We start from the raw sequence: 13,776 nt of genomic DNA, 5'->3' as shown, positions 1-13,776 counted from the left end.
TGTCATTTTAGCTTTCCTCGGGAAGAGAAACAGACTGCACTTTCCTATACAGAGGGTCAGCACATAAAAGGGACTCCATATGGGATCTTTTCTACAATGGGGCCCTGTGGGAGACCCATAAGCCTTTGCAGTGATATACATCTGAGCCTTCTGTCAGAGATATACATTGCAAGCATATATATTTTATATATATATATATATACAAAGCTTCACTTACACTGTCTAGTATGGTCCTAGACTATATACAGTAGTAGCAAACCTTCAGCAGTAAAGACATATATAGATTCTGACCTCCGGATCACACCCGTAATGATCACATTCGCTGACATCAAGTGGAGATTTTGAAAAAATGGTGACGAATTGAAACACAGAGTAAGTATATAGGAAACGTTTGAGAACATTTAATTATCTCCATAGCACAGACAGGGCAGGTCGGGTCTCGTAGTTGACTCTGTCAGCATTGTTATATTATGTATTTTTACATAATGTGTGATGACTGACGTATACAGTAATAGTGGAGCTATCCCCCCCGCTCTCCTATTATTAGCGTCATCAGTAAACTGGTTTATCTGACGTTTACAAAATCAAAGCAGATTTAGGAAGTTTATAGGTGACCATAGAGACAGGACTGATAACCAGGGTGTGAGGTACCTACATGATCCTTTATGGCCAGCAGGACAGAATCCATCTGGAAAGCTGCTTATTCCCATAAACGTGTTGCATCCGGTCATATGAGGTCACTATCGCATGTGTTAGTTGTTGTGGCAGGTCCGCCATTGGCTGGTCAGCAGGGATTCCCCATCCTTTGGATAGGGGAAAAGATGCCTAGGGGCTGAGTACTCCTTTAAAGGGGTACTCTGGTGAAAAACTTTTTTTTTTTTTAATCAACTGGTGCCAGAAAGTTAAACAGATTTGTAAATTACTTCTATTAAAAAATCTTAATCCTTCCTGTACTTATTAGCTGCTGAATACTACAGTGGAAATTCTTTTCCGTTTGAAACACAGAGCTCTCTGCTGACATCATGAGCACAGTGCTCTCTGCTGACATCATGAGCACAGTGCTCTCTGCTGACATCTCTGTCCATTTTTAGGAACTGTCCGGGGTAAAAGGAAATCCCCATAGCAAACATATGCTGTTCCGGACAGTTCATAAAATGAACAGAGATGTGTGTGTGTGTGTGTGTGTATATATTATTTAAAAAAATGTATTTGTAAAATGTACTTTTAGTAGGTCAGGTGTTTTTAAGGACAGGGGTCGGGGTAAAGGCCTTGGATGCTGAATACATGGTAAACATGATGGTAATTGTAGTGGTTTATTTGTGCTGGAATGCTATGAATGGGGAAATCCCTCTGCAGTGAAGTGGAGAAGTGCTTGTTCGCTGCACCACAGAGTCCCTTTATAGTCCTCTCTCCCTGGGACCCCCTGGACCCTCCAGTTCATTGACCCCTTACAATGGCAGGAAATGGAGGGCAGCAAACTATTCATAGGCTGTTTAGCAACTAAACATCTGGCGCTGAAGTCATCAGTGACTACAATCGAGGCTGCCCAGGAGAGATGGTCATCCATCATGTCTACTGTATGTAGGAGTACTAATCCTGCACCCAAGGGAACCGGCAGGAGGCTGGAGTATTAAATAGATCTAGAGAAACCTTTGCTTTAAAGAAAGGATTAGGGATTGTATTCCTAACAATTCCTTAAGGTTAATGTACTTACTGTAATGGGCCTTCTCAGTAGGGGCTACTCAACAGGACAGATGATGGGCGTCTGAATTCTCTTAGTGGTTGTTATTCTGTTTGTAAAGGAAGAATCTTGCATTTTACACCGGCCTTGGTTTTTTTTTGTTTTGTTTTTTCAGCTTTGCCTAAAAGACACACACATTTAAAATAAATAAATGAAATAAATATGATACATTTAGATCACTGTAGGTCTGTGTGGCATGTTTGGTTACATTTTGTAACAAAATAGCAACATTTGTTGTCTCTTAGCCTCAATGGCCATTATTGGTAAAGAACACAAGGAGTTTTACCCCCTTTTTAAGTAGTGGGATCTTCCGGCATAGTTCTCCAAACTGTGTCCCCTCCAGATGCCGGAGAACTACAACTCCCAGCGTGCTGGGAGTTGTAGTTTTGCAACTTCTGGAGGTCCACAGTTTGGAGACCACTAATCTAGACCCCAAGACTACAAACTGTGAACCTCCAGCTGGTGCAAAACTACAACTCCCAGCATGCCCGGACAGCCGCTGGCTGTCCGGGCATGCTGAGAGTTGTAGTTTTGCAATATCTGGAAGTCCACACTTTGGAGATCACTGACCTAGATCCCAAGACTACAAACTGTGGACCTCCAGCTGGTGCAAAACTACAACCCTCAGTATTCCCGGACAGCCGTTGGCATGCTGGGAGTTGTAGTTTTGCAACAAATGGACAGGCAGAGTTTTGAATGTAAGTTGTAGGAGGAAGGAAACAATGCAGTTGCCCATGTCCCCATTTCTTAAGGAGGCCCACTATGAGGGGAACGTTAGGTGCAAACTAAAACCACCCAGTATTATTAGGCAGTATATGGTGGTCGGCAGTAGTGACATGAGAGCCCTGTGTATTGTAAGCTCCATATTGTATATCAGTTTGTGTCTTCTATAAACAGTTTGACATCTTCACACAAGGGAGGGATGTGTTGAGGAAATAAACACTGGGAGATTGTTCATATTCCCTGAGGATACAACTGTGACAAGCAAAAAAAAAAAAAACGTGGGTTCCCGGCAGGCATCATGCATTCCTAGTACGGGGCAGCACAGCCTCCATGTGCTGGGGAACGGGTCCCACAGGGTGCCGTAGGTACAGAGCTGTTCTCCCCTAGGAGTGATTCCAATAAGGAGTACTTAGTTATATATTACTTAGTACCCGATCATGTACATATAGTTTTTGTGTCTAGCACCTATATTACTCTCACAAATACCTTCTTTGTGTTGCTCACTTTGTTTTTCATCCGGTGCTCTTCATGGGGCGTGGCTGTCTCTTTTCTTCACTCACCATGCATTCACTTCATCCCTGAGTCTGCTGTGCTGGGTCTCTTCATCCAATCACTGCAGGCTGCTCTGTAACCCCCTCCTCTGTTTTGAAGCTGCAGCCTGATAGGACAGGAGTGAGCACAGAGGAGTGCTATTCCCGCTCTCACTTCCCAGACTTTGTTCCTGTCAGTGCTTCAGCTTGGACAATGATGATGCTGCAGCCAGACAGGGTTATATTCTGGATGGTTTGGGGAGCCCTAGTGGTGGTATGTTTTTTTTTTTTTTTTTTTATATATATATATTTTTTTAAATAAACTATGGTCTCTATAAAAAGAGAAGAAAACATTATTATGTACATTAGAAAGTTTAATGTTTTGCCAAGATGTACAACATAGAAAAAGTTTTTGAACTGTTTGACAGTGACCATTTAAAGGGGTACTCCGCCCCTACACATCTTATCCCCTATCCAAAGAATCTCTGTGCAGCACCCAGCGTTCAGGGCCACACCCTTCGTGACATCACACCACACCCCCTCAATGCAGGTCCATGGGAGGGGATGTGGCGGCTGTCAAGCCCCCTCCCATAGACTTGCATTGAGGGGGCATGGCGTGACGTCGTGAGGGGGGCATGACCATGACAACACAACCGCCACCGCCCTTTCCAAGCATTCGGAACAAAATGTTCTGAACGTTGGGGCAGCAGAGTACCCCTTTAAATCTGAATGGGATCCCACTTACAGTCCAAGACACCTGATAGACGAGTCCCACCCTGGCTGATCTATTGGAAGTCTACCATTTGTACACACTGTACAGGGGTATTTCTTCCATACCTCCCCACTTTTCGCTCACCACCACTGAGGGTACATGAGGTCATAGTTGTACGTAACTATTTTTACTAGCTCCAGCTGCATTCCGCCCTGTTTGTATGAAATGTTATTTTATGGCGTTTATCCAGTTTTAAGAAAACTTTGGACAAATAAACCCTCCAGAGAATTATTTACTGATTTTTCCACAAGTTCCACATTCTTGTATGATAAATATGTCAACGCTCATTTGCAATGGATGCTCAGAAGTTGGGTTGGGATTAATTTAGGGTGGATCCGATGTATTGTAAAATAATGCCAAAAAAGGGAGAATTCTATGTATGTTATGGGACATTGCAATTATGAAATATACAAAATGTCACATCAGAAGCAAAAAGAATAAATAAAATCAAATTTTTTTATTTCAGCCCTAGAAAATGTTATAAAAGTGAGCTAGGGTGCTCTAAAAATAAAAAAGAAACTATTTTGACCTGCACCGATCCCCTGCAGCTGCCTTTTCAAGGTCTCCTACTGTTGCTGCTTACTGTAACGTGTTGCCCCTGCAGGAATTGACAATCCTTGTCCACAGAAATGACCCACCTCTGCTAGTGACTGGCTGAACAGTTCCTGCAGGGACAACACTTCACAGGAAGCAACGTAGAACAGCAGGGACTGGGAGCCATATGAACAGCAGCAGTGGAGGATCAGGGCAGATGAGTATGCGTTCTTCTCGCCTCCGGCTGACCTGCTGTGTGTTACGTTTCGCACACAGCAGGTCAACTGGTACAAACACACCCCCTCCATTCTTCTTTTTGGGAAAGGCGAGGGCACAGGAATGTTGTCTCCGCCTCTCCCATAGAGATGAATGTAGCGGGCGTGTTTGTACCAGCTGACCTGCTGGGTACGAAATGCGCTCTAGGATCGCTGAGTCGGGAGATCGTGGGAGGTCCCAATGGTCAGACCCCCGCGGTCAGACATTTATCCCCTATCCTGTGGATAGGGGATACATTTCATAGCACTGGACTTCTTCTTTTAATATAATCATAATATCTAATCCACCTGTAAAATATTTACTACTGATCATTATAAACAATAAATACTAAGTAAAAAGTAAACAAATATAATATTCACTTTTTTTAGTAACTTTTTTTATTTTGGTAATGGATAGTGTTTTGCTATTTTTATACTTGTGAATTTCCACCACAGCTGATGAATTTCCTGACAATTTGTAATGGTGATCCCTGCAGTGGAGCATAGTAAAGCAGTGGGGTATAGCTTTCTTCTTTTAATTTTGTTACCGGAATCCAAAAATAGTCCTGGGAATCCTTCTGAGACTGTAAAATCTCATCAGCTCTCCACCATGCTGCATCCAGGAAGTAACTTGGCTATCTGAACCTTTCTAAAGTGTTTCAGGAATTGTTGCGGCTGATGCTTTTGAATTACATTAGGTGAAGAGAAAATCCATAGAATGACTAATGAGGTGAGAGCCGGAGTCTCCCCCATTCATAAGGATTGCATCTCTTAACAAATGCTTCTACTAGATAAGGATAAATATAAATAAAATATGACGCTATTATAGGATCACTTAGTATCAATCAGTGTAAATACTCAAGCACAGATATATATTTATTTATCCACACTTTTATACTGCACATAGCAGGATGTTTGTTTTATGGCATGTGCAATGAATGGGAGTTAATGCACAAAAGTGTCATAGATATAGACTAATAGAGTGTCCGGGAAGAGACCAAGGAGCTGCCTACAGAGCCATCTTTGAGCATGGTTGTTATCCTGCCTTATCTAGACATCTAGTTATACAACCTATCCCTCCTCATGTTAGCCCTGGCCTCCTATTACAACAAGAAGGCTTTGCTGACTCTGTCCCAGTCTACACAGCAAAGCTGTAAAGGTGTATTCACACACACACACAGGATCCACTGCAGATTTGAAGCTTTAAATGAGAACTATCATGCAGGAAAATGTATTCCCTGTCCAATGGACAGAGAATAAGTTTTCGATCGTGGGCGATCAGACCGCTAAGACCCCATGTGATCCCCTCCATGTATATCTATGGGAGAGTCGGAGCTATTCCACAGAGATACATGGCGTGTCGGACACAGCTTCATGCGGGGGTCAACACGTTGCTTTTTTGGGGGACTGCCGGGGGAGGGGGGGGGACTGTGCAGGAGATTGTAGGGGGTCCAAGCAGTCGGACCCGCCGCAATCTGACACTTATGTCTATCCTTTGGATAGGGGATACGTTTTCCTGCTTGATAGACGATGGTACTCTATTAAAATTCCCAATTTCGGATCCGCAACTGTGTATTTTTCATGGGAATTCTTATGTATTTTTGATTGCCGTGTAAAATCTGCAACTTCAAATCCGCAGTGTATCCGGTGTGTGTGTGTGTGTGTGTGTGAATACACCCTTAAGTAACAATGGTTTGTTCTCTATTCATGTCTAAAGCTAGTTTCCAAAACCTCTCGGCTTCCTGTCACGCATTGTGATGGTTTAGAGGACTATAAGCGTATGTTCTTAAAAGGTGGATGCACTTTGGGGTTCTTGCTGTGGATCTGCATGTGGAAACTCTGCAGTGTTTCTAAAGCAGCAAACTTGATGGGATATTAAAGGGGTACTCCACTCTTAGACATCTTATCTTATCCTTTAGATAGGGAACAAGATGTCTAGGGATGGAGTACCCCTTTAGCAGATCTAATCTATTGTTCAAAAAGATGACCTGAGGTGCACATGTTTAAAGGGGTACTCCGGTGGAAAACAATTCTTTCCTATCAACTGGCTCCCAAAGGTTAAATAGAATTGTAAATTACTTCTATTAAAAATGTTTTAATCCTTGCAGTACTTATCAGCTGCTGTAGGCTCCACAGGAAGTTGTGTCGTTCTTTTCTGTTTGACCACAGTGCTCTCTGCTGACACCTCTGTCCATGTCAGGAACTGTCCAGAGTAGGAGCAAATCTCCATAGCAAACCTAACCTACTCTGGACAGTTCCTGACATGGACAGAGGTGTCAGCAGAGAGCACTGTGGTCAGACAGAAAAGAATGACACAACTTCCTGTGGAGCATACAGCAGCTGATAAGTACTGGAAGGAGTAAGATTTTTTTATAGAAGTAATTTACAAATCTGTTTATCTTTTTGGCACCAGTTGATCTGAAAAAAAAAAATGTTTTCCATCGGAGTACCCATTTAAAGTGTACTGGTCATGAAGTACACTGCTCAAAAACATAAAGGGAACACTTAAACAACACAATGTAACTCCAAGTCACTGACACTTGTGTGAAATCCCACTGTCCACTCAGGAAGAACACTGATTGACAATCAATTTCACATGGAACAGACAACACGTGGAAATTATAGGCAATTAGCAATACACCCCCAATAAAGGAGTGGTTCTGCAGGTGGTGACCACAGACCACTTCTCAGTTCCTATGCTTCCTGGATGATGTTTTGGTCACTTTTGAATGCTGGCGGTGCTTTCACTCTAGTGGTAGCATGAGACTAAATCTACAACCCACACAAGTGGCTCAGGTAGTGCAGCTCATCCAGGATGGCACATCATTGCGAGCTGTGGCAAGAAGGATTGCTGTGTCTGTCAGCAGTGTCCAGAGCATGGAGGCGCTACCAGGAGACAGGTCGGTACATCAGGAGATGTGGAGGAGGCCGTAGGAGGGCAACCACCCAGCAGCAGGACTGCTACCTCCGCCTTTGTGCAAGGAGGAGCACTGCCAGAGCCCTGCAAAATGACCTCCAGCAGGCCACAAATGTGCATGTGTCCACTCAAACTGTCAGAAACAGACTCCATGAGGGGGGTATGAGGGCCCGACGTCCACAGGTGGGGGTTGTGCTTACAGCCCAACACCGTGCAGGACGTTTGGCATTTGCTAGAGAACACCAAGATTGGCAAATTCGCTACTGGCAATGAAAGCAGGTTCACACTGAGCACATGTGACAGACGTGAGTCTGGAGACTCCGTGGAGAATGTTCTGCTGCCTGCAACATCCTCCAGCATGACCGGTTTGGTGGTGGGTCAGTAATGGTGTGGGGTGGCATTTCTTTGGGGACCGCACAGCCCTCCAGGTGCTTTCCAGAGGTAGCCTGACTGTCATTAGGTACCGAGATCCTCAGACCCCTTGTGAGACCATATGCTGGTGCGGTTGGCCCTGGGTTCCTCCTAATAAAAGACAATGCTAGACCTCATGTGGCTGGAGTGTGTCAGCAGTTCCTACAAGAGGAAGACATTGATGCTATGGACTGGCCCGCCCGTTCCCCTGAATCCGATTGAGCACATCTGGGACGTCTCGCTCCATCCACTACAGACTGTCCAGGAGTTGGCAGATGCTTTAGTCCAGGTCTGGGAGGACATCCCTCAGGAGACCATCCTCCACCTCATCAGGAGCATGCCCAGGTGTTGTAGGGAGGTCATACGGGCACGTGGAGGTCACACACACTACTGAGCCTCATTGGGACTTGTATTAAGGACATTACATAAAGTTGGATCGGCCTGTAGTGGGGTTTTCCACTTTGATTTTGAGTGTGACTCCATATCCAGACCTCCATGGGTTGATACATTTGATTTCCATTGATAATTTTTGTGTGATTTTGTTGTCAGCAAATTCAACTATGTAAAGACAAAAGTATTTCATACGATTAGTTCATTCATTCAGATCTAGGATGTGTTCCAGTCATGGCCGTAAATGTTGGCACCCCTGAAATTTTTCTAGAAAATGAAGTATTTCTCACAGAAAAGGATTGCAGCAACACATGTTTTGCTATACACATGTTTATTCCCTTTGGGGGAGATTTATCAAAACCTGTCAAGAGGAAAAGTTGCCCAGTCGCCCATAGCAACCAATCAGATTGCTTCTTTCATGTTTAACAAGGCCTCTGAAAAATGAAAGAAGCAATCTGATTGGTTGCTATGGGCGACTGGGCAACTTTTCCTTTGCACAGGTTTTGATAAATCTCCCCCTTTGTGTGTATTGGAACTAAACCAAAAAAGGGAGGGGAAAAAAAGGACTTTTGCTCCAAAAATAGGCTGGACAAAATGATTGGCCCCTTTCAAAATTGTGGAAAAATAAGATTGTTTCAAGCATGTGATGCTCCTTTATACTCGCCTGGGTAACAGGTGTGGACAATATAAAAATCACACCTGAAAGCAGATAAAAAGGAGAGAAGTTCACTTAGTCTTTTGCATTGTGTGTCTGTGTGTGCCACACTAAGCATGGACAACAGAAAGAGGAGAAGAGAACAGTCTGAGGACTTGAGAAGCAAAATTGTGGAAAAATATCAACAATCTCAAGGTTACAAGTCCATCTCCAGAGATCTAGATTTGCCTTTGTCCACAGTGCGCAACATTATCAAGAAGTTTGCAACCCATGGCACTGTATCTAATCTCCCTGGATGTGGACGGAAGAGAAAAATTGATGAAAGGTGTCAACGCAGGATAGTCTGGATGGTGGATAAGCAGCCCCAAACAAGTTCCAAAGATATTCAAGCTGTCCTGCAGGCTCGGGGAGCATCAGTGTCAGCGCGAACTATCCGTCGACATTTAAATGAAACGCTATGGAGGAGACCCAGGAGGACCCCACTATGGAGGAGACCCAGGAAGACCCCACTATGGAGGAGACCCAGGAGGACCCCACTGCTGACACAGAGACATAAAAAAGCAAGACTACATTTTGGCAAAATGAAGTTGAGTAACCAAAATCCTTCTGGGAAAACGTCTTGTGGACAGATGAGACAAGATAGAGCTTTTTGGTAAAGCCCATCATTCTACTGTTTACCGAAAACAGAATGAGGCCTACAAAGAGAAGAACACAGTACCTACAGTGACATATGGGGGAGGTCAGTGATGTTTTGGGTGTTTTGCTGCCTCTGGCACTGGGGGCCTTGAATGTGTACAAGACATCATGAAATCTGAGGATTACCAATGGATTTTGGGTCGCACTGTACAGCTCAGTGTCAGAAAGCTGGGTTTGTGTCCGAAATCTTGGGTCTCCCAGCAGGACAATGACCCCAAACATACGTCAAAAAGCCCCCAGAAATGGATGACAACAAAGTGTTGGAGAGTTCTGAAGTGTCAGCAATGGGTCCAGATCTAAATCCCATTGATCACCTGTGGAGAGATCTTATAATTACTGTTGGGAAAAGGCGCCGTCCAATAAGAGACCGGGAGCAGTTTGTAAAGGAAGAGTGGTCCAACATTCCGGCTGAGAGGTGTAAGAAGCTTATTGATGGTTATAGGAAGACACTGATTTCAGTTATTTTTTCCAAAGGGTGTGCAACCAAATATTAAGTTAAGGGTGCCAATAATTTTGTCCAGCCCATTTTTGGAGTTTGGTGACATTATGTCCAATTTGCTTTTTTTCCTCCTTTTTTGGTTTAGTTCCAATACACATAAAGGGAATAAACATGTGTATAACAAAATATGTGTTACTGCAATCCTTTCCTGTGAGAAATACTTCATTTTCTATAAAAATTTCAGGGGCGCCAACATTTACGGCCATGACTGTATCTTAGTGTTCCCTTTATCTTTTTAAGCAGTTTAATAACTTGGTATGTTGTAAAGACCTATCAAAAGTTTTTCTGGGCCAGGGTCTAAAGGGGACATTTATTTAAACCTGTGTGGAGGGAAAGTGGCGCAGTTGCCCATAGCAACCAATTAGATCGCTTCTTTCAGTTTTCAGAGGCTTTCTTAAAAATGTAAGTAGGGATCTGATTGGTTGCTGTGGGCAACTACACCATTCTTCCTCTACACAGGTTTTAATAAATCTTCCTCTAAGTGTTGAAAAATGCACTAAAATTTTGGTGTAAAGTAAGCCGATTGGTGGTATAAAGTTAGACACTATTTATTAAAAAAATGTGCCAGATTTCACACCGACTGAAACACAGTGATACATTTGGTACATCTTCACATTGCCTGGCCTAAGTTTTTACACTGTCTAAATCGGTGGTCTCAAACCGTGGCCCTCCAGATGTTGCAAAACTTCAACTCCCAGCATGTCCAGACAGCCAACGGCTGTCCGGACATGCTGGGAGTTGAAGTTTTGCAACATCTGGAGGGCCACAGTTTGAGACCACTGGTCTTAATATTAGACAAGATCAGTAAACCTGCCTAAATGAGCCAAGTCACTTGTTTGACAAAGGGGTGGAGCTAAGCCCTCCAAGGACATTTAGCAGCTGTAGATATACAGATATAAATTGCGTAAAAAAGTGACACGAAATTGGGCAAAAATCTGAATTAGTAAATCTGAGAATTAGTAAATAAAAAAATTTAAGTAAAAAATAAAAAAATAATAATAATAAATAAATATAAAAAAATAATAATAAAAAATAAATAATGAAATATTTGTCAAGTTGCTTGACTTTTTTTAATATAGATTCCCACTACTAGCTATTATAAAAAAAAATGCTACAACATGTGCCAGGACTCCACAAAGTAATGAATCTTCTCTGTGCCCCACAGCATTGCTATAAAGTTCCTTTCCGACCTGATGTTGGTGGTGCCAGACCTGGCCCCTCCGCTCCGCTTTGTTCTTTCGCAGTAATAACACAATAATGGTAGAATGCCAGGATTGTTATTGTGTGGGCACACGCCAAGCTTCCAGGCTGCAATTTCCTAATCCAGCTGGACAGCTTGACGGTAAGTTTTTGCCTAATTGCTTTTCTACAAGTCCCACCCTGGCCCTGAGGGTGGCTGCACTTTGACAATTAAAGGGGTACTCCGGTGAAAAACAATATATATATTTTTTTTAATTATTACTTTTTTTTTTTTTTTTATCAACTGGTGCCAAAAAGTTCAATAGATTTGTAAATTCACTTCTATATAAAAACCTTAATCCTTCCAGCACTTATCTGCTGCTGTATGCTCCACAGGTACTTGTGTAGTTCTTTCCAGTCTGTCCACAGTGCTCTCTGCTGACACCTCTGTCCATGTAAGGAACTGTCCCCATAGCAAACCTCTCCTACGTGTTGGCCAAAGCAAAAAAATCTGAAAACAGACTGTAGCCCCACTATGCAGTGCCCATGTGCCTAAGGGTTAATTCACACGGCAGATTCTGCCTTAAAGGGGTACTCCAGTGGAAAACAATATATATATTTTTTTTAATAAACTGGTGCCAGAAAGGTAAACAAATCTGTATACAACTTCTATATAAAAATCTTAATCCATCCAGTACTTATCAGTTGCTGTATGATACAGAGGAAGTTCTTTTCTTTTTGAATTTCTTTTCTGTCTGACCACAGTGCTCTCTGCTGACACCTCTGTCTGTCTCGGGAACTGTCCAGAGCAGGATAGTTTTTCTATGGGGATTTGCTCCTACTCTGGACAGTTTCTGACATGGACAGAGGTGGGAGCAGAGAGAGAGCACTGTGGTCAGACTGGAAAGAACTACACAACGTCCTGTTTAGCATACATCAGCTGATAAGTACTGGAAGGATTAACATTTTTATATATAAGTAATTTACAAATCTGTATAACTTTCTGGCGCCAGTTGATTTAAAAAAATAAAAATCCACTGGAGTATCCCTTTAAATTTAAAACCCAATAGACTTCTATGGGATTCCGGACTCCCATTCACACTTCTGAATTTCCACATGCGGAAGCCAGAAACCACCCAAATGAATGTGGACGCGAAATTGGTGCGTATTTGGAGAAATTCTGCTGTGTGAATAGACCCTAACAGTGCTACACAAATATATAGATACAAAATTGTGGCGGAGCTGCACTCCTAGGGTGTGGAAAAAAAAAAAAAAAAAAACGGGGGGGGGGGGGGGGGATGTGCAAGCAGACAAAAGCCCAATCCCAGGCACTGTAGACAAAAACGAAAAGATTCTGCAGCACTCCGTAGCATGCAATAAAAGGTGAGTAATTTATTCCATCAGACAAATGCAACGTTTCGGTTGGCAGTTGCCGCAACTGGCGACCGAAACGTTGCATTTGTCTGATGGAATAAATTACTCACCTTTTATCGCATGCTACGGAGTGCTGCAGAATCATTTCATTTATATATTATCTATTTATATCTTGTAATGTATCTCTCCATATATTATTGCTATATCATTATATCCCTACTTAGTAGTTTAATACAGTGAACACAATATAGTAAATAAGTAAATACATATAGTAAATAAATAATACTATAGAGTACTGAAATAATAGTGCTATGCAGTTTCTATACCATGCGTAAGTTGGTGCCCTGGTGTAGATTTACTTTGATAGTACATTCACACAGGAATATTTTGGGGCAGATTTTTCTACCTAATGAACACGATAAATAGCAAAATCAGCTTCAGAAAATCTGCAGCAAAAAAAAAAAAAAAAAAGCATTTGTAAACAAGACCTTATTAAAAGATCAACCATGAAGGAGATGGAGATGTGAAGGCCATGCTTTAATCCACCCCCTGAGCTCGGTGACAGACACTGAGAAATTCGCATACCTTTAAAAAGTCTTGGGGGCCACATCAAGTGTCATTTTTAAAGATATATGGATAGGTTTCACCTAAGGATCTTCCACCATATTAGTCTGTCAGAAGCTTGTCATGTTTTGTGCCTTGAAGGTCTCTTGCACTTTGTGTTAGGACTTGTCTGGATTCTGGCACTTGTCAGTGGAGCATTCCTCCATTTAGTGCAAAGAAATAGTCACCGGTCACTATAGGAATCTGTCCACGCATCCCTCAAGATGTACACAAGATCCCAGCTTGGTGTAGGAGGTAATACAGCGGGCTAATTCTGTTATTTTTAATAAATCCTGAACGTGTGATTCCTCTCGGGGGAGACACATTTAATTAAGCGCTCAGGGTAGCGGTGCCGTTTTGTGCCACGGTTTTGCGATGCAGTTTTCAGCAAGTACAGCCAGCATCCCATGACATTAATCAATAGATTATGGGCCTCATTTACTAAGGCTTTTCTGGGTAGATTTTGTAATCCTGCATCATAATTTCCAACAAAATATA

The 13,776-nt window shown here is 42.6% G+C and overlaps 1 protein-coding gene and 1 long non-coding RNA gene across 2 annotated transcripts in view; one reads left to right on the top strand and one right to left on the bottom strand.

The window, feature by feature from the left end:
- ENTPD2 (ectonucleoside triphosphate diphosphohydrolase 2) overlaps positions 1-13,776 on the top strand; it is a 60,359-nt gene that overhangs the window by 2,658 nt on the left and 43,925 nt on the right. The window lies entirely within an intron of this gene.
- The window catches only part of LOC130291466 (uncharacterized), a 64,862-nt gene that overhangs the window by 12,165 nt on the left and 38,921 nt on the right, over positions 1-13,776 (bottom strand). The window contains exon 3 of the long non-coding RNA XR_008847939.1: positions 1,715-1,862. This is a non-coding gene — a long non-coding RNA (uncharacterized LOC130291466). The remainder of the gene's footprint in view (positions 1-1,714; positions 1,863-13,776) is intronic.

The sequence above is a fragment of the Hyla sarda genome, chromosome 9, assembly GCF_029499605.1.
Source record: "Hyla sarda isolate aHylSar1 chromosome 9, aHylSar1.hap1, whole genome shotgun sequence".
NCBI lineage: Eukaryota > Metazoa > Chordata > Amphibia > Anura > Hylidae > Hyla > Hyla sarda.
This window is presented reverse-complemented; position numbering and strand designations above follow the sequence as displayed.